Raw genomic sequence first — 19,986 nt, 5'->3', positions numbered from 1 at the left:
CATGTTTAGAGTGTGCGTGCGTGCGTGCGCATGCCTACGCGCATGTGCACTCTAAACAGAAATGAGTAAAATGGGAGTAAGCAACTTTTTTTTTCACTCCACTATAGGCGTGTTCGTGTTTAGTGTGCGTGCGTTCGTGCGTGCGCGTGTGCACTCTAAACGGAAATGAGTAAAATGGGAGTAAGCTACTCTTTTTTCAATCCCATATAGGCGTATTCATGTTTAGAGTGTGCGTGCGTGCGTGCGCATGCCTACGCGCATGTGCACTCTAAACAGAAATGAGTAAAATGGGAGTAAGCTCCTCTTTTTCAATCCCATATACACGTATTCATGTTTAGAGTGTGCGTGCGCATGCCTACGCGCGTGTGCACTCTAAACAGAAATGAGTAAAATGGGAGTAAGCTACTCTTTTTTCACTCCCATATAGGCGTATTCATGTTTAGAGTGTGCGTGCGCATGCCTACGCGCGCGTGCACTCTAAACAGAAATGAGTAAAATGGGAGTAAGCTACTCTTTTTTCACTCCCATATAGGCGTATTCATGTTTAGAGTGTGCGTGCGTGCGTGCGCATGCCTACGCGCGTGTGCACTCAAAACAGAAATGAGTAAAATGGGAGTAAGCTACTCTTTTTTCAATCCCATATTGGCGTATTCATGTTTAGAGTGTGCGTGCGCATGCCTACGCGCGTGTGCACTCAAAACAGAAATGAGTAAAATGGGAGTAAGCTACTCTTTTTTCAATCCCATATTGGCGTATTCATGTTTAGAGTGTGCGTGCGCATGCCTACGCGCGTGTGCACTCAAAACAGAAATGAGTAAAATGAGAGTACGCTACTCTTTTTTCACTCCCATATAGGCGTATTCATGTTTAGAGTGTGCGTGCGTGCGTGCGCATGCCTACGCGCGTGTGCACTCAAAACAGAAATGAGTAAAATGGGAGTAAGCTACTCTTTTTTCAATCCCATATTGGCGTATTTATGTTTAGAGTGTGGGTGCGCATGCCTACGCGCGTGTGCACTCAAAACAGAAATGAGTAAAATGGGAGTAAGCTACTCTTTTTTCAATCCCATATTGGCGTATTCATGTTTAGAGTGTGCGTGCGTGCGTGCGCAAGCCTACGCGCGTGTGCACTCTAAACAGAAATGAGTAAAATGGGAGTAAACAACTCTTTTTTTCACTCCCGTATAGGCGTATTCGTGTTTAGAGTGTGCGTGTGTGCGCATGCCTGCGCGCGTGTGCACTCTAAACAGAAATGAGTAAAATGGGAGTAAGCTACTCTTTTTTCAATCTCATATTGGCGTATTCATGTTTAGAGTGTGCGTGCGTGCGTGCGCAAGCCTACGCGCGTGTGCACTCTAAACAGAAATGAGTAAAATGGGAGTAAACAACTCTTTTTTTCACTCCCGTATAGGCGTATTCGTGTTTAGAGTGTGCGTGTGTGCGCATGCCTGCGCGCGTGTGCACTCTAAACAGAAATGAGTAAAATGGGAGTAAGCTACTCTTTTTTCAATCTCATATTGGCGTATTCATGTTTAGAGTGTGCGTGCGTGCGTGCGCAAGCCTACGCGCGTGTGCACTCTAAACAGAAATGAGTAAAATGGGAGTAAACAACTCTTTTTTTCACTCCCGTATAGGCGTATTCGTGTTTAGAGTGTGCGTGTGTGCGGATGCCTGCGCGCGTGTGCACTCTAAACAGAAATGAGTAAAATGGGAGTAAGCTACTCTTTTTTCAATCTCATATTGGCGTATTCATGTTTAGAGTGTGCGTGCGTGCGTGCGCAAGCCTACGCGCGTGTGCACTCTAAACAGAAATGAGTAAAATGGGAGTAAACAACTCTTTTTTTCACTCCCGTATAGGCGTATTCGTGTTTAGAGTGTGCGTGTGTGCGCATGCCTGCGCGCGTGTGCACTCTAAACAGAAATGAGTAAAATGGGAGTAAGCTACTCTTTTTTCAATCTCATATTGGCGTATTCATGTTTAGAGTGTGCGTGCGTGCGTGCGCAAGCCTACGCGCGTGTGCACTCTAAACAGAAATGAGTAAAATGGGAGTAAACAACTCTTTTTTTCACTCCCGTATAGGCGTATTCGTGTTTAGAGTGTGCGTGTGTGCGCATGCCTGCGCGCGTGTGCACTCTAAACAGAAATGAGTAAAATGGGAGTAAGCTACTCTTTTTTCAATCTCATATTGGCGTATTCATGTTTAGAGTGTGCGTGCGTGCGTGCGCAAGCCTACGCGCGTGTGCACTCTAAACAGAAATGAGTAAAATGGGAGTAAACAACTCTTTTTTTCACTCCCGTATAGGCGTATTCGTGTTTAGAGTGTGCGTGTGTGCGCATGCCTGCGCGCGTGTGCACTCTAAACAGAAAAGAGTAAAATGGGAGTAAGCAACTCTTTTTTTCACTCCCGTATAGGCGTATTCGTGTTTAGAGTGTGCGTCCGTGCGGATGCCTGCGCGCGTGTGCACTCTAAACAGAAATGAGTAAAATGGGAGTAAGCTACTCTTTTTTCAATCTCATATTGGCGTATTCATGTTTAGAGTGTGCGTGCGTGCGTGCGCAAGCCTACGCGCGTGTGCACTCTAAACAGAAATGAGTAAAATGGGAGTAAACAACTCTTTTTTTCACTCCCGTATAGGCGTATTCGTGTTTAGAGTGTGCGTGTGTGCGCATGCCTGCGCGCGTGTGCACTCTAAACAGAAATGAGTAAAATGGGAGTAAGCTACTCTTTTTTCAATCTCATATTGGCGTATTCATGTTTAGAGTGTGCGTGCGTGTGTGCGCATGCCTGCGCGCGTGTGCACTCTAAACAGAAAAGAGTAAAATGGGAGTAAGCAACTCTTTTTTTCACTCCCGTATAGGCGTATTCGTGTTTAGAGTGTGCGTCCGTGCGGATGCCTGCGCGCGTGTGCACTCTAAACAGAAATGAGTAAAATGGGAGTACGCTACTCTTTTTTCACTCCCATATTGGCGTATTTATGTTTAGAGTGTGGGTGCGCATGCCTACGCGCGTGTGCACTCTAAACAGAAATGAGTAAAATGGGAGTAAACAACTCTTTTTTTCACTCCCGTATAGGCGTATTCGTGTTTAGAGTGTGCGTGTGTGCGCATGCCTGCGCGCGTGTGCACTCAAAACAGAAATGAGTAAAATGGGAGTAAGCTACTCTTTTTTCAATCCCATATTGGCGTATTCATGTTTAGAGTGTGTGTGCGCATGCCTGCGCGCGTGTGCACTCAAAACAGAAATTAGTAAAATGGGAGTAAGCTACTCTTTTTTCAATCCCATATTGGCGTATTCATGTTTAGAGTGTGCGTGCGCATGCCTACGCGCGTGTGCACTCAAAACAGAAATGAGTAAAATGAGAGTACGCTACTCTTTTTTCACTCCCATATTGGCGTATTTATGTTTAGAGTGTGCGTGCGCAAGCCTACGCGCGTGTGCGCTCTAAACAGAAAAGAGTAAAATGGGAGTAAGCAACTCTTTTTTTCACTCCCGTATAGGCGTATTCGTGTTTAGAGTGTGCGTCCGTGCGCATGCCTACGCGCGTGTGCACTCAAAACAGAAATGAGTAAGATGAGAGTAAGCCACTCTTTTTTCACTCCCATATAGGCATATTTATGTTTAGAGTGTGCGTGCGTGCGTGCGAATGCCTACGCGCTTGTGCACTCTAAACAGAAATGAGTAAAATGGGACTAAGCTGCTATTTGTTCACTCCCATATAATCGTATTCGTGTTTAGAGTCTGTGCGTGCGTGCGCAAGCCTACGCGCGTGTGCGCTCTAAACAGAAATGAGTAAAATGGGAGTAAGCTACCCTTTTTTCACTCCCATATAGGCGTATTCATGTTTAGAGTGTGCATGCGTGCGTGCGCATGGCTACGCGCGTGTGCACTCTAAACAGAAATGAGTAAAATGGGAGTAAGCTGCTATTTGTTCACTCCCATATAATCGTATTCGTGTTTAGAGTGTGTGCGTGCGTGCGCAAGCCTACGCGCGTGTGCGCTCTAAACAGAAATGAGTAAAATGGGTGTAAGCTACCCTTTTTTCACTCCCATATAGGCGTATTCATGTTTAGAGTGTGCATGCGTGCGTGCGCATGGCTACGCGCGTGTGCACTCTAAACAGAAATGAGTAAAATGGGAGTAAGCTACTGTTTTTTTACTCCCATATAGGCGTATTCATGTTTAGAATGTGCATGCGTGCGTGCGCATGCCTACGCGCGTGTGCACTCTAAACAGAAATGAGTAAAATGGGAGTAAGCTACTATTTTTATACTCCCATATAGGCGTGTTCGTGTTTAGAGTGTGCGTGCGTTCGTGCGTGCGCGTGTGCACTCTAAACAGAAATGAGTAAAATGGGAGTAAGCTACTCTTTTTTCAATCCCATATTGGCGTATTCATGTTTAGAGTGTGTGTGCGCATGCCTGCGCGCGTGTGCACTCAAAACAGAAATGAGTAAAATGGGAGTAAGCTACTCTTTTTTCAATCCCATATTGGCGTATTCATGTTTAGAGTGTGTGTGCGCATGCCTGCGCGCATGTGCACTCAAAACAGAAATTAGTAAAATGGGAGTAAGCTACTCTTTTTTCAATCCCATATTGGCGTATTCATGTTTAGAGTGTGCGTGCGCATGCCTACGCGCGTGTGCACTCAAAACAGAAATGAGTAAAATGAGAGTACGCTACTCTTTTTTCACTCCCATATTGGCGTATTTATGTTTAGAGTGTGCGTGCGCAAGCCTACGCGCGTGTGCGCTCTAAACAGAAAAGAGTAAAATGGGAGTAAGCAACTCTTTTTTTCACTCCCGTATAGGCGTATTCGTGTTTAGAGTGTGCGTCCGTGCGCATGCCTACGCGCGTGTGCACTCAAAACAGAAATGAGTAAGATGAGAGTAAGCCACTCTTTTTTCACTCCCATATAGGCATATTTATGTTTAGAGTGTGCGTGCGTGCGTGCGAATGCCTACGCGCTTGTGCACTCTAAACAGAAATGAGTAAAATGGGACTAAGCTGCTATTTGTTCACTCCCATATAATCGTATTCGTGTTTAGAGTGTGTGCGTGCGTGCGCAAGCCTACGCGCGTGTGCGCTCTAAACAGAAATGAGTAAAATGGGAGTAAGCTACCCTTTTTTCACTCCCATATAGGCGTATTCATGTTTAGAGTGTGCATGCGTGCGTGCGCATGGCTACGCGCGTGTGCACTCTAAACAGAAATGAGTAAAATGGGAGTAAGCTGCTATTTGTTCACTCCCATATAATCGTATTCGTGTTTAGAGTGTGTGCGTGCGTGCGCAAGCCTACGCGCGTGTGCGCTCTAAACAGAAATGAGTAAAATGGGTGTAAGCTACCCTTTTTTCACTCCCATATAGGCGTATTCATGTTTAGAGTGTGCATGCGTGCGTGCGCATGGCTACGCGCGTGTGCACTCTAAACAGAAATGAGTAAAATGGGAGTAAGCTACTGTTTTTTTACTCCCATATAGGCGTATTCATGTTTAGAATGTGCATGCGTGCGTGCGCATGCCTACGCGCGTGTGCACTCTAAACAGAAATGAGTAAAATGGGAGTAAGCTACTATTTTTATACTCCCATATAGGCGTGTTCGTGTTTAGAGTGTGCGTGCGTTCGTGCGTGCGCGTGTGCACTCTAAACAGAAATGAGTAAAATGGGAGTAAACAACTCTTTTTTTCACTCCCGTATAGGCGTATTCGTGTTTAGAGTGTGCGTGTGTGCGCATGCCTGCGCGCGTGTGCACTCAAAACAGAAATGAGTAAAATGGGAGTAAGCTACTCTTTTTTCAATCCCATATTGGCGTATTCATGTTTAGAGTGTGTGTGCGCATGCCTGCGCGCGTGTGCACTCAAAACAGAAATGAGTAAAATGGGAGTAAGCTACTCTTTTTTCAATCCCATATTGGCGTATTCATGTTTAGAGTGTGTGTGCGCATGCCTGCGCGCGTGTGCACTCAAAACAGAAATTAGTAAAATGGGAGTAAGCTACTCTTTTTTCAATCCCATATTGGCGTATTCATGTTTAGAGTGTGTGTGCGCATGCCTACGCGCGTGTGCACTCAAAACAGAAATGAGTAAAATGAGAGTACGCTACTCTTTTTTCACTCCCATATTGGCGTATTTATGTTTAGAGTGTGCGTGCGCAAGCCTACGCGCGTGTGCGCTCTAAACAGAAAAGAGTAAAATGGGAGTAAGCAACTCTTTTTTTCACTCCCGTATAGGCGTATTCGTGTTTAGAGTGTGCGTCCGTGCGCATGCCTACGCGCGTGTGCACTCAAAACAGAAATGAGTAAGATGAGAGTAAGCCACTCTTTTTTCACTCCCATATAGGCATATTTATGTTTAGAGTGTGCGTGCGTGCGTGCGAATGCCTACGCGCTTGTGCACTCTAAACAGAAATGAGTAAAATGGGACTAAGCTGCTATTTGTTCACTCCCATATAATCGTATTCGTGTTTAGAGTGTGTGCGTGCGTGCGCAAGCCTACGCGCGTGTGCGCTCTAAACAGAAATGAGTAAAATGGGAGTAAGCTACCCTTTTTTCACTCCCATATAGGCGTATTCATGTTTAGAGTGTGCATGCGTGCGTGCGCATGGCTACGCGCGTGTGCACTCTAAACAGAAATGAGTAAAATGGGAGTAAGCTGCTATTTGTTCACTCCCATATAATCGTATTCGTGTTTAGAGTGTGTGCGTGCGTGCGCAAGCCTACGCGCGTGTGCGCTCTAAACAGAAATGAGTAAAATGGGTGTAAGCTACCCTTTTTTCACTCCCATATAGGCGTATTCATGTTTAGAGTGTGCATGCGTGCGTGCGCATGGCTACGCGCGTGTGCACTCTAAACAGAAATGAGTAAAATGGGAGTAAGCTACTGTTTTTTTACTCCCATATAGGCGTATTCATGTTTAGAATGTGCATGCGTGCGTGCGCATGCCTACGCGCGTGTGCACTCTAAACAGAAATGAGTAAAATGAGAGTACGCTACTCTTTTTTCACTCCCATATTGGCGTATTTATGTTTAGAGTGTGGGTGCGCATGCCTACGCGCGTGTGCACTCAAAACAGAAATGAGTAAAATGAGAGTACGCTACTCTTTTTTCACTCCCATATTGGCGTATTTATGTTTAGAGTGTGGGTGCGCAAGCCTACGCGCGTGTGCGCTCTAAACAGAAAAGAGTAAAATGGGAGTAAGCAACTCTTTTTTTCACTCCCGTATAGGCGTATTCGTGTTTAGAGTGTGCGTCCGTGCGCATGCCTACGCGCGGGTGCACTCAAAACAGAAATGAGTAAGATGAGAGTAAGCCACTCTTTTTTCACTCCCATATAGGCATATTTATGTTTAGAGTGTGCGTGCGTGCGTGCGAATGCCTACGCGCTTGTGCACTCTAAACAGAAATGAGTAAAATGGGACTAAGCTGCTATTTGTTCACTCCCATATAATCGTATTCGTGTTTAGAGTGTGTGCGTGCGTGCGCAAGCCTACGCGCGTGTGCGCTCTAAACAGAAATGAATAAAATGAGAGTAAGATACTCTTTTTCACTCCCATATAGGCGTATTCATGTTTAGAGTGTGCGTGCGTGCGTGCGCAAGCCTACGCGCGTGTGCACTCTAAACAGCAATGAGTAAAATGGGAGTAAGCAACTCTTTTTTTCACTCCCGTATAGGCGTATTCGTGTTTAGAGTTTGCGTGCGTGCGCATGCCTGCGCGCGTGTGCACCCTAAACAGAAATGAGTAAAATGGGAGTAAGCTACTCTTTTTTCAATCCCATATTGGCGTATTCATGTTTAGAGTGTGCGTGCGAGCGTGCGCATGCCTACGCGCATGTGCACTCTAAACAGAAATGAGTAAAATGGGAGTAAGCAACTCTTTTTTTCACTCCACTATAGGCGTATTCGTGTTAAATGTGTGCGTACGTGCGTGCGCATGCCTACGCGCGTGTGCACTCTAAACAGAAATGAGTAAAATGGGAGTAAGCTACTTTTTTTTCAATCCCATATAGCCTTATTCATGTTTAGAGTGCGTGCGTGCGTGCGCATGCCTACGCGCGTGTGCACTCTAAACAGAAATGAGTAAAATGGGAGTAAGCTCCTCTTTTTTTGACTCCCATATTGGCGTATTTATGTTTAGAGTGTGCGTGCGCAAGCCTACGCGCGTGTGCGCTCTAAACAGAAAAGAGTAAAATGGGAGTAAGCAACTCTTTTTTTCACTCCCGTATAGGCGTATTCGTGTTTAGAGTGTGCGTCCGTGCGCATGCCTACGCGCCTGTGCACTCAAAACAGAAATGAGTAAGATGAGAGTAAGCCACTCTTTTTTCACTCCCATATAGGCATATTTATGTTTAGAGTGTGCGTGCGTGCGTGCGAATGCCTACGCGCTTGTGCACTCTAAACAGAAATGAGTAAAATGGGACTAAGCTGCTATTTGTTCACTCCCATATAATCGTATTCGTGTTTAGAGTGTGTGCGTGCGTGCGCAAGCCTACGCGCGTGTGCGCTCTAAACAGAAATGAGTAAAATGGGAGTAAGCTACCCTTTTTTCACTCCCATATAGGCGTATTCATGTTTAGAGTGTGCATGCGTGCGTGCGCATGGCTACGCGCGTGTGCACTCTAAACAGAAATGAGTAAAATGGGAGTAAGCTGCTATTTGTTCACTCCCATATAATCGTATTCGTGTTTAGAGTGTGTGCGTGCGTGCGCAAGCCTACGCGCGTGTGCGCTCTAAACAGAAATGAGTAAAATGGGTGTAAGCTACCCTTTTTTCACTCCCATATAGGCGTATTCATGTTTAGAGTGTGCATGCGTGCGTGCGCATGGCTACGCGCGTGTGCACTCTAAACAGAAATGAGTAAAATGGGAGTAAGCTACTGTTTTTTTACTCCCATATAGGCGTATTCATGTTTAGAATGTGCATGCGTGCGTGCGCATGCCTACGCGCGTGTGCACTCTAAACAGAAATGAGTAAAATGGGAGTAAGCTACTATTTTTATACTCCCATATAGGCGTGTTCGTGTTTAGAGTGTGCGTGCGTTCGTGCGTGCGCGTGTGCACTCTAAACAGAAATGAGTAAAATGGGAGTAAGCTACTCTTTTTTCAATCCCATATTGGCGTATTCATGTTTAGAGTGTGTGTGCGCATGCCTGCGCGCGTGTGCACTCAAAACAGAAATGAGTAAAATGGGAGTAAGCTACTCTTTTTTCAATCCCATATTGGCGTATTCATGTTTAGAGTGTGCGTGCGCATGCCTACGCGCGTGTGCACTCAAAACAGAAATGAGTAAAATGAGAGTACGCTACTCTTTTTTCACTCCCATATTGGCGTATTTATGTTTAGAGTGTGCGTGCGCATGCCTACGCGCGTGTGCACTCAAAACAGAAATGAGTAAAATGAGAGTACGCTACTCTTTTTTCACTCCCATATTGGCGTATTCATGTTTAGAGTGTGTGTGCGCATGCCTGCGCGCGTGTGCACTCAAAACAGAAATGAGTAAAATGGGAGTAAGCTACTCTTTTTTCAATCCCATATTGGCGTATTCATGTTTAGAGTGTGTGTGCGCATGCCTGCGCGCGTGTGCACTCAAAACAGAAATTAGTAAAATGGGAGTAAGCTACTCTTTTTTCAATCCCATATTGGCGTATTCATGTTTAGAGTGTGCGTGCGCATGCCTACGCGCGTGTGCACTCAAAACAGAAATGAGTAAAATGAGAGTACGCTACTCTTTTTTCACTCCCATATTGGCGTATTTATGTTTAGAGTGTGCGTGCGCAAGCCTACGCGCGTGTGCGCTCTAAACAGAAAAGAGTAAAATGGGAGTAAGCAACTCTTTTTTTCACTCCCGTATAGGCGTATTCGTGTTTAGAGTGTGCGTCCGTGCGCATGCCTACGCGCGTGTGCACTCAAAACAGAAATGAGTAAGATGAGAGTAAGCCACTCTTTTTTCACTCCCATATAGGCATATTTATGTTTAGAGTGTGCGTGCGTGCGTGCGAATGCCTACGCGCTTGTGCACTCTAAACAGAAATGAGTAAAATGGGACTAAGCTGCTATTTGTTCACTCCCATATAATCGTATTCGTGTTTAGAGTGTGTGCGTGCGTGCGCAAGCCTACGCGCGTGTGCGCTCTAAACAGAAATGAGTAAAATGGGAGTAAGCTACCCTTTTTTCACTCCCATATAGGCGTATTCATGTTTAGAGTGTGCATGCGTGCGTGCGCATGGCTACGCGCGTGTGCACTCTAAACAGAAATGAGTAAAATGGGAGTAAGCTGCTATTTGTTCACTCCCATATAATCGTATTCGTGTTTAGAGTGTGTGCGTGCGTGCGCAAGCCTACGCGCGTGTGCGCTCTAAACAGAAATGAGTAAAATGGGTGTAAGCTACCTTTTTTTCACTCCCATATAGGCGTATTCATGTTTAGAGTGTGCATGCGTGCGTGCGCATGGCTACGCGCGTGTGCACTCTAAACAGAAATGAGTAAAATGGGAGTAAGCTACTGTTTTTTTACTCCCATATAGGCGTATTCATGTTTAGAATGTACATGCGTGCGTGCGCATGCCTACGCGCGTGTGCACTCTAAACAGAAATGAGTAAAATGGGAGTAAGCTACTATTTTTATACTCCCATATAGGCGTGTTCGTGTTTAGAGTGTGCGTGCGTTCGTGCGTGCGCGTGTGCACTCTAAACAGAAATGAGTAAAATGGGAGTAAACAACTCTTTTTTTCACTCCCGTATAGGCGTATTCGTGTTTAGAGTGTGCGTGTGTGCGCATGCCTGCGCGCGTGTGCACTCAAAACAGAAATTAGTAAAATGGGAGTAAGCTACTCTTTTTTCAATCCCATATTGGCGTATTCATGTTTAGAGTGTGCGTGCGCATGCCTACGCGCGTGTGCACTCAAAACAGAAATGAGTAAAATGAGAGTACGCTACTCTTTTTTCACTCCCATATTGGCGTATTTATGTTTAGAGTGTGGGTGCGCATGCCTACGCGCGTGTGCACTCAAAACAGAAATGAGTAAAATGAGAGTACGCTACTCTTTTTTCACTCCCATATTGGCGTATTTATGTTTAGAGTGTGGGTGCGCAAGCCTACGCGCGTGTGCGCTCTAAACAGAAAAGAGTAAAATGGGAGTAAGCAACTCTTTTTTTCACTCCCGTATAGGCGTATTCGTGTTTAGAGTGTGCGTCCGTGCGCATGCCTACGCGTGTGTGCACTCAAAACAGAAATGAGTAAGATGAGAGTAAGCCACTCTTTTTTCACTCCCATATAGGCATATTTATGTTTAGAGTGTGCGTGCGTGCGTGCGAATGCCTACGCGCTTGTGCACTCTAAACAGAAATGAGTAAAATGGGACTAAGCTGCTATTTGTTCACTCCCATATAATCGTATTCGTGTTTAGAGTGTGTGCGTGCGTGCGCAAGCCTACGCGCATGTGCGCTCTAAACAGAAATGAGTAAAATGGGAGTAAGCTACCCTTTTTTCACTCCCATATAGGCGTATTCATGTTTAGAGTGTGCATGCGTGCGTGCGCATGGCTACGCGCGTGTGCACTCTAAACAGAAATGAGTAAAATGGGAGTAAGCTGCTATTTGTTCACTCCCATATAATCGTATTCGTGTTTAGAGTGTGTGCGTGCGTGCGCAAGCCTACGCGCGTGTGCGCTCTAAACAGAAATGAGTAAAATGGGTGTAAGCTACCCTTTTTTCACTCCCATATAGGCGTATTCATGTTTAGAGTGTGCATGCGTGCGTGCGCATGGCTACGCGCGTGTGCACTCTAAACAGAAATGAGTAAAATGGGAGTAAGCTACTGTTTTTTTACTCCCATATAGGCGTATTCATGTTTAGAATGTGCATGCGTGCGTGCGCATGCCTACGCGCGTGTGCACTCTAAACAGAAATGAGTAAAATGGGAGTAAGCTACTATTTTTATACTCCCATATAGGCGTGTTCGTGTTTAGAGTGTGCGTGCGTTCGTGCGTGCGCGTGTGCACTCTAAACAGAAATGAGTAAAATGGGAGTAAGCTACTCTTTTTTCACTCCCATATAGGCATATTCATGTTTAGAGTGTGCGTGCGTGCGCATCCCTAACACGTGTGCACTCTAAACATAAATGAGTAAAATGGGAGTAAGCTACTCTTTTTTTTACTCCCATATAGGCGTATTCTTGTTTAGAGTGTGCGTGCGTTCGTGCGTGCGCGTGTGCACTCTGAACAGAAATGAATAAAATGAGAGTAAGATACTCTTTTTCACTCCCATATAGGCGTATTCATGTTTAGAGTGTGCGTGCGTGCGTGCGCAAGCCTACGCGCGTGTGCACTCTAAACAGCAATGAGTAAAATGGGAGTAAGCAACTCTTTTTTTCACTCCCGTATAGGCGTATTCGTGTTTAGAGTTTGCGTGCGTGCGCATGCCTGCGCGCGTGTGCACCCTAAACAGAAATGAGTAAAATGGGAGTAAGCTACTCTTTTTTCAGTCCCATATTGGCGTATTCATGTTTAGAGTGTGCGTGCGAGCGTGCGCATGCCTACGCGCATGTGCACTCTAAACAGAAATGAGTAAAATGGGAGTAAGCAACTCTTTTTTTCACTCCACTATAGGCGTATTCGTGTTAAATGTGTGCGTACGTGCGTGCGCATGCCTACGCGCGTGTGCACTCTAAACAGAAATGAGTAAAATGGGAGTAAGCTACTTTTTTTTCAATCCCATATAGCCTTATTCATGTTTAGAGTGCGTGCGTGCGTGCGCATGCCTACGCGCGTGTGCACTCTAAACAGAAGTAAAATGGGGTAAGCAACTGTTTTTTTCACTCCCGTATAGGCGTATTCGTGGTTAGAATGCGTGTGTGCGCATGCCTGCGCGCGTGTGCACTCTAAACAGAAATGAGTAAAATGGGAGTAAGCTACTCTTTTTTCAATCCCATATTGGCGTATTCATTTTTAGAGTGTACGTGCGCGTGCCTACGCGCGTTTGCACTCCAAACAGAAAGGAGTAAAATGGGAGTAGGCTACTCTTTTTTCACTCCCATATAGGCGTATTCGTGTTTAGAGTGTGCGTGCGTTTGTGCGTTCGCGTGTGCACTCTAAACGGAATTGAGTAAAATGGGAGTAAGCTACTCTTTTTTCACTCCCATATAGGCATATTCATGTTTAGAGTGTGCGTACGTGCGTGCGCATGCCTACGCGCGTGTGCACTCTAAACAGAAATGAATAAAATGAGAGTAAGCTACTCTTTTTTCAATCCCATATAGGCGTATTCATGTTTAGAGTGCGCGTGCGCATGCCTACGCGCGTGTGCACTCTAAACAGAAGTAAAATGGGAGTAAGCAACTGTTTTTTTCACTCCCGTATAGGCGTATTCGTGGTTAGAATGCGTGTGTGCGCATGCCTGCGCGCGTGTGCACTCTAAACAGAAATGAGTAAAATGGGAGTAAGCTACTCTTTTTTCACTCTCATATAGGCGCATTCATGTTTAGAGTGTGCGTGCGCGTGCCTACGCGCGTTTGCACTCCAAACAGAAAGGAGTAAAATGGGAGTAGGCTACTCTTTTTTCACTCCCATATAGGCGTATTCGTGTTTAGAGTGTGCGTGCGTTTGTGCGTTCGCGTGTGCACTCTAAACGGAATTGAGTAAAATGGGAGTAAGCTACTCTTTTTTCACTCCCATATAGGCATATTCATGTTTAGAGTGTGCGTACGTGCGTCCGCATGCCTACGCAAGTGTGCACTCTAAACATAAATGAGTAAAATGGGACTAAGCTGCTATTTGTTCACTCCCATATAGGCGAATTCGTGTTTAGAGTGTGTGCGTGCGTGCGCATGCCTACGCGCGTGTGCACTCTAAACAGAAATGAGTAAAATGGGAGTAAGCTACTCTTTTTTTCACTCCCTTATAGGCGTATTCATGTTTAGAGTGTGTGTGCGTGCGTGCGCATGCCTACGCGTGTGCACTCTAAACAGAAATGAGTAAAATGGGAGTAAGCTACTATTTTTTTACTCCCATATAGGCGTGTTCGTGTTTAGAGTGTGCGTGCGTTCGTGCGTGCGCGTGTGCACTCTAAACGGAAATAAGTGAAATGGGAGTAAGCCACTCTTTTTTTCAATCCCATATAAGCGTATTCATGTTTAGAGTGTGCGTGCGTGCGTGCGCATGCCTACGCGCATGTGCACTCTAAACAGAAATGAGTAAAATGGGAGTAAGCAACTCTTTTTTTCACTCCACTATAGGCGTATTCGTGTTAAATGTGTGCGTATGTGCGTGCGCATGCCTACGCGCGTGTGCACTCTAAACAGAAATGAGTAAAATGGGAGTAAGCTACTTTTTTTTTCAATCCCATATAGACTTATTCATGTTTAGAGTGTGCGTGCGTGCGTGCGCATGCCTACGCGCGTGTGCACTCTAAACAGAAATGAGTAAAATTGGAGTAAGCCACTCTTTTTCACTCCCATATATACATATTCATGTTTAGAGAGAGCCCGCGTACGTGGGCATGCCTACGCGCGTGTGCACTCTAAACAGAAATGAGCAAAATGGGAGTAAGCTACTTTTTTTTCACTCCCATATAGGCGTATTCATGTTTAGAGTGTGCGTGCTTGCTTGCGCATGCCTACGCGCGTGTGCACTCTAAACAGAAATGAATAAAATGAGAGTAAGCTACTCTTTTTTCACTCCCATATAGGCGTATTCATGTTTAGAGTGTGCGAGCGCATGCCTACGCGCGTGTGCACTCTAAACAGAAATGAGTAAAATGGGAGTAAGTCACTCTTTTTTCACTCTCATATAGGCGTATTCATGTTTAGAGTGTGCGTGCGCATGCCTACGCGCGTGTGCACTCTAAACAGAAATGAGTAAAATGGGAGTAAGCTACTTTTTTTTCACTCCCATATTGGCGTATTCATGTTTAGAGTGTGCGTGCGCATGCCTACGCGCGTGTGCACTCTAAACAGAAATGAGTAAAATGGGAGTAAGCAACTCTTTTTTTCACTCCCGTATAGGCGTATTCGTGTTTAGAGTGTGCGTGTGTGCGCATGCCTGCGCGCGTGTGCACTCAAACAGAAATGAGTAAAATTGGAGTAAGCTACTCTTTTTTCAATCCCATATTGGCGTATTCATGTTTAGAGTGTGCGTGCGCATGCCTACGCGCGTGTGCACTCTAAACAGAAATGAGTAAAATGGGAGTAAGCAACTCTTTTTTTCACTCCCGTATAGGCGTATTCGTGTTTAGAGTGTGCGTGTGTGCGCATGCCTGCGCGCGTGTGCACTCAAACAGAAATGAGTAAAATTGGAGTAAGCTACTCTTTTTTCAATCCCATATTGGCGTATTCATGTTTAGAGTGTGCGTGCGCATGCCTACGCGCGTGTGCACTCTAAACAGAAATGAGTAAAATTGGAGTAAGCTACTCTTTTTTCAATCCCATATTGGCGTATTCATGTTTAGAGTGTGCGAGCGCATGCCTACGCGCGTGTGCACTCTAAACAGAAATGAGTAAAATTGGAGTAAGCTGCTCTTTTTTCAATCCCATATTGGCGTATTCATGTTTAGAGTGTGCGAGCGCATGCCTACGCGCGTGTGCACTCTAAACAGAAATGAGTAAAATTGGAGTAAGCTACTCTTTTTTCACTCTCATATAGGCGTATTCATGTTTAGAGTGTGCGTGCGCATGCCTACGCGCGTGTGCACTCTAAACAGAAATGAGTAAAATTGGAGTAAGCTGCTCTTTTTTCAATCCCATATTGGCGTATTCATGTTTAGAGTGTGCGTGCGCATGCCTACGCGCGTGTGCACTCTAAACAGAAATGAGTAAAATTGGAGTAAGCTACTCTTTTTTCACTCTCATATAGGCGTATTCATGTTTAGAGTGTGCGTGCGCATGCCTACGCGCGTGTGCACTCTAAACAGAAATGAGTAAAATTGGAGTAAGCTACTCTTTTTTCAATCCCATATTGGCGTATTCATGTTTAGAGTGTGCGTGCGCATGCCTACGCGCGTGTGCACTCTAAACAGAAATGAGTAAAATTGGAGTAAGCTACTCTTTTTTCACTCTCATATAGGCGTATTCATGTTTAGAGTGTGCGTGCGCATGCCTACGCGCGTGTGCACTCTAAACAGAAATGAGTAAAATTGGAGTAAGCTACTCTTTTTTCACTCTCATATAGGCGTATTCATGTTTAGAGTGTGCGTGCGCATGCCTACGCGCGTGTGCACTCTAAACAGAAATGAGTAAAATTGGAGTAAGCTGCTCTTTTTTCAATCCCATATTGGCGTATTCATGTTTAGAGTGTGCGTGCGCATGCCTACGCGCGTGTGCACTCTAAACAGAAATGAGTAAAATTGGAGTAAGCTACTCTTTTTTCACTCTCATATAGGCGTATTCATGTTTAGAGTGTGCGTGCGCATGCCTACGCGCGTGTGCACTCTAAACAGAAATGAGTAAAATTGGAGTAAGCTGCTCTTTTTTCAATCCCATATTGGCGTATTCATGTTTAGAGTGTGCGTGCGCATGCCTACGCGCGTGTGCACTCTAAACAGAAATGAGTAAAATTGGAGTAAGCTACTCTTTTTTCACTCTCATATAGGCGTATTCATGTTTAGAGTGTGCGTGCGCATGCCTACGCGCGTGTGCACTCTATACAGAAATGAGTAAAAGGGGAGTAAGCTGCTCTTTTTTTCACTCCCGTATAGGCGTATTCGTGTTTAGAGTGTGCGTGTGTGCGCATGCCTGCGCGCGTGTGCACTCAAACAGAAATGAGTAAAATTGGAGTAAGCTACTCTTTTTTCAATCCCATATTGGCGTATTCATGTTTAGAGTGTGCGTGCGCATGCCTACGCGCGTGTGCACTCTAAACAGAAATGAGTAAAATTGGAGTAAGCTGCTCTTTTTTCAATCCCATATTGGCGTATTCATGTTTAGAGTGTGCGTGCGCATGCCTACGCGCGTGTGCACTCTAAACAGAAATGAGTAAAATTGGAGTAAGCTACTCTTTTTTCACTCTCATATTGGCGTATTCATGTTTAGAGTGTGCGTGCGCATGCCTACGCGCGTGTGCACTCTATACAGAAATGAGTAAAAGGGGAGTAAGCTGCTCTTTTTTTCACTCCCGTATAGGCGTATTCGTGTTTAGAGTGTGCGTGTGTGCGCATGCCTGCGCGCGTGTGCACTCAAACAGAAATGAGTAAAATTGGAGTAAGCTACTCTTTTTTCAATCCCATATTGGCGTATTCATGTTTAGAGTGTGCGTGCGCATGCCTACGCGCGTGTGCACTCTAAACAGAAATGAGTAAAATGGGAGTAAGCAACTCTTTTTTTCACTCCCGTATAGGCGTATTCGTGTTTAGAGTGTGCGTGTGTGCGCATGCCTGCGCGCGTGTGCACTCAAACAGAAATGAGTAAAATTGGAGTAAGCTACTCTTTTTTCACTCCCATATAGGCGTATTCATGTTTAGAGTGTGCGAGCGCATGCCTACGCGCGTGTGCACTCTAAACAGAAATGAGTAAAATTGGAGTAAGCTGCTCTTTTTTCAATCCCATATTGGCGTATTCATGTTTAGAGTGTGCGTGCGCATGCCTACGCGCGTGTGCACTCTAAACAGAAATGAGTAAAATTGGAGTAAGCTACTCTTTTTTCACTCTCATATAGGCGTATTCATGTTTAGAGTGTGCGTGCGCATGCCTACGCGCGTGTGCACTCTAAACAGAAATGAGTAAAATTGGAGTAAGCTACTCTTTTTTCAATCCCATATTGGCGTATTCATGTTTAGAGTGTGCGTGCGCATGCCTACGCGCGTGTGCACTCTAAACAGAAATGAGTAAAATTGGAGTAAGCTACTCTTTTTTCACTCTCATATAGGCGTATTCATGTTTAGAGTGTGCGTGCGCATGCCTACGCGCGTGTGCACTCTAAACAGAAATGAGTAAAATTGGAGTAAGCTACTCTTTTTTCACTCTCATATAGGCGTATTCATGTTTAGAGTGTGCGTGCGCATGCCTACGCGCGTGTGCACTCTAAACAGAAATGAGTAAAATTGGAGTAAGCTGCTCTTTTTTCAATCCCATATTGGCGTATTCATGTTTAGAGTGTGCGTGCGCATGCCTACGCGCGTGTGCACTCTAAACAGAAATGAGTAAAATTGGAGTAAGCTACTCTTTTTTCACTCTCATATAGGCGTATTCATGTTTAGAGTGTGCGTGCGCATGCCTACGCGCGTGTGCACTCTAAACAGAAATGAGTAAAATTGGAGTAAGCTGCTCTTTTTTCAATCCCATATTGGCGTATTCATGTTTAGAGTGTGCGTGCGCATGCCTACGCGCGTGTGCACTCTAAACAGAAATGAGTAAAATTGGAGTAAGCTACTCTTTTTTCACTCTCATATAGGCGTATTCATGTTTAGAGTGTGCGTGCGCATGCCTACGCGCGTGTGCACTCTATACAGAAATGAGTAAAAGGGGAGTAAGCTGCTCTTTTTTTCACTCCCGTATAGGCGTATTCGTGTTTAGAGTGTGCGTGTGTGCGCATGCCTGCGCGCGTGTGCACTCAAACAGAAATGAGTAAAATTGGAGTAAGCTACTCTTTTTTCAATCCCATATTGGCGTATTCATGTTTAGAGTGTGCGTGCGCATGCCTACGCGCGTGTGCACTCTAAACAGAAATGAGTAAAATTGGAGTAAGCTGCTCTTTTTTCAATCCCATATTGGCGTATTCATGTTTAGAGTGTGCGTGCGCATGCCTACGCGCGTGTGCACTCTAAACAGAAATGAGTAAAATTGGAGTAAGCTACTCTTTTTTCACTCTCATATTGGCGTATTCATGTTTAGAGTGTGCGTGCGCATGCCTACGCGCGTGTGCACTCTATACAGAAATGAGTAAAAGGGGAGTAAGCTGCTCTTTTTTTCACTCCCGTATAGGCGTATTCGTGTTTAGAGTGTGCGTGTGTGCGCATGCCTGCGCGCGTGTGCACTCAAACAGAAATGAGTAAAATTGGAGTAAGCTACTCTTTTTTCAATCCCATATTGGCGTATTCATGTTTAGAGTGTGCGTGCGCATGCCTACGCGCGTGTGCACTCTAAACAGAAATGAGTAAAATGGGAGTAAGCAACTCTTTTTTTCACTCCCGTATAGGCGTATTCGTGTTTAGAGTGTGCGTGTGTGCGCATGCCTGCGCGCGTGTGCACTCAAACAGAAATGAGTAAAATTGGAGTAAGCTACTCTTTTTTCACTCCCATATAGGCGTATTCATGTTTAGAGTGTGCGAGCGCATGCCTACGCGCGTGTGCAGTCTATACAGAAATGAGTAAAAGGGGACTAAGCTGCTATTTGTTCACTCCCATATAGGCGTATTCGTGTTTAGAGTGTGTGCGTGCGTGCGCATGCCTACGCGCGTGTGCACTCTAAACAGAAATGAGTAAAATGGGAGTAAGCAACTCTTTTTTTCACTCCCGTATAGGCGTATTCGTGTTTAGAGTGTGCGTGTGTGCGCATGCCTGCGCGCGTGTGCACTCAAACAGAAATGAGTAAAATTGGAGTAAGCTACTCTTTTTTCAATCCCATATTGGCGTATTCATGTTTAGAGTGTGCGTGCGCATGCCTACGCGCGTGTGCACTCTAAACAGAAATGAGTAAAATGGGAGTAAGCAACTCTTTTTTTCACTCCGGTATAGGCGTATTCGTGTTTAGAGTGTGCGTGTGTGCGCATGCCTGCGCGCGTGTGCACTCAAACAGAAATGAGTAAAATTGGAGTAAGCTACTCTTTTTTCAATCCCATATAGGCGTATTCATGTTTAGAGTGTGCGTGCGTATGCCTACGCGCGTGTGCACTCTAAACAGAAATGAGTAAAATGGGAGTAAGCTACTCTTTTTTTCACTCCCGTATAGGCGTATTCGTGTTTAGAGTGTGCGTGTGTGCGCATGCCTGCGCGCGTGTGCACTCAAACAGAAATGAGTAAAATTGGAGTAAGCTACTCTTTTTTCAATCCCATATTGGCGTATTCATGTT

This window comes from Amblyomma americanum, chromosome 1 (assembly GCF_052857255.1).
Source record: "Amblyomma americanum isolate KBUSLIRL-KWMA chromosome 1, ASM5285725v1, whole genome shotgun sequence".
NCBI classification, from domain to species: Eukaryota; Metazoa; Arthropoda; class Arachnida; order Ixodida; family Ixodidae; genus Amblyomma; species Amblyomma americanum.
This window is presented reverse-complemented; position numbering follows the sequence as displayed.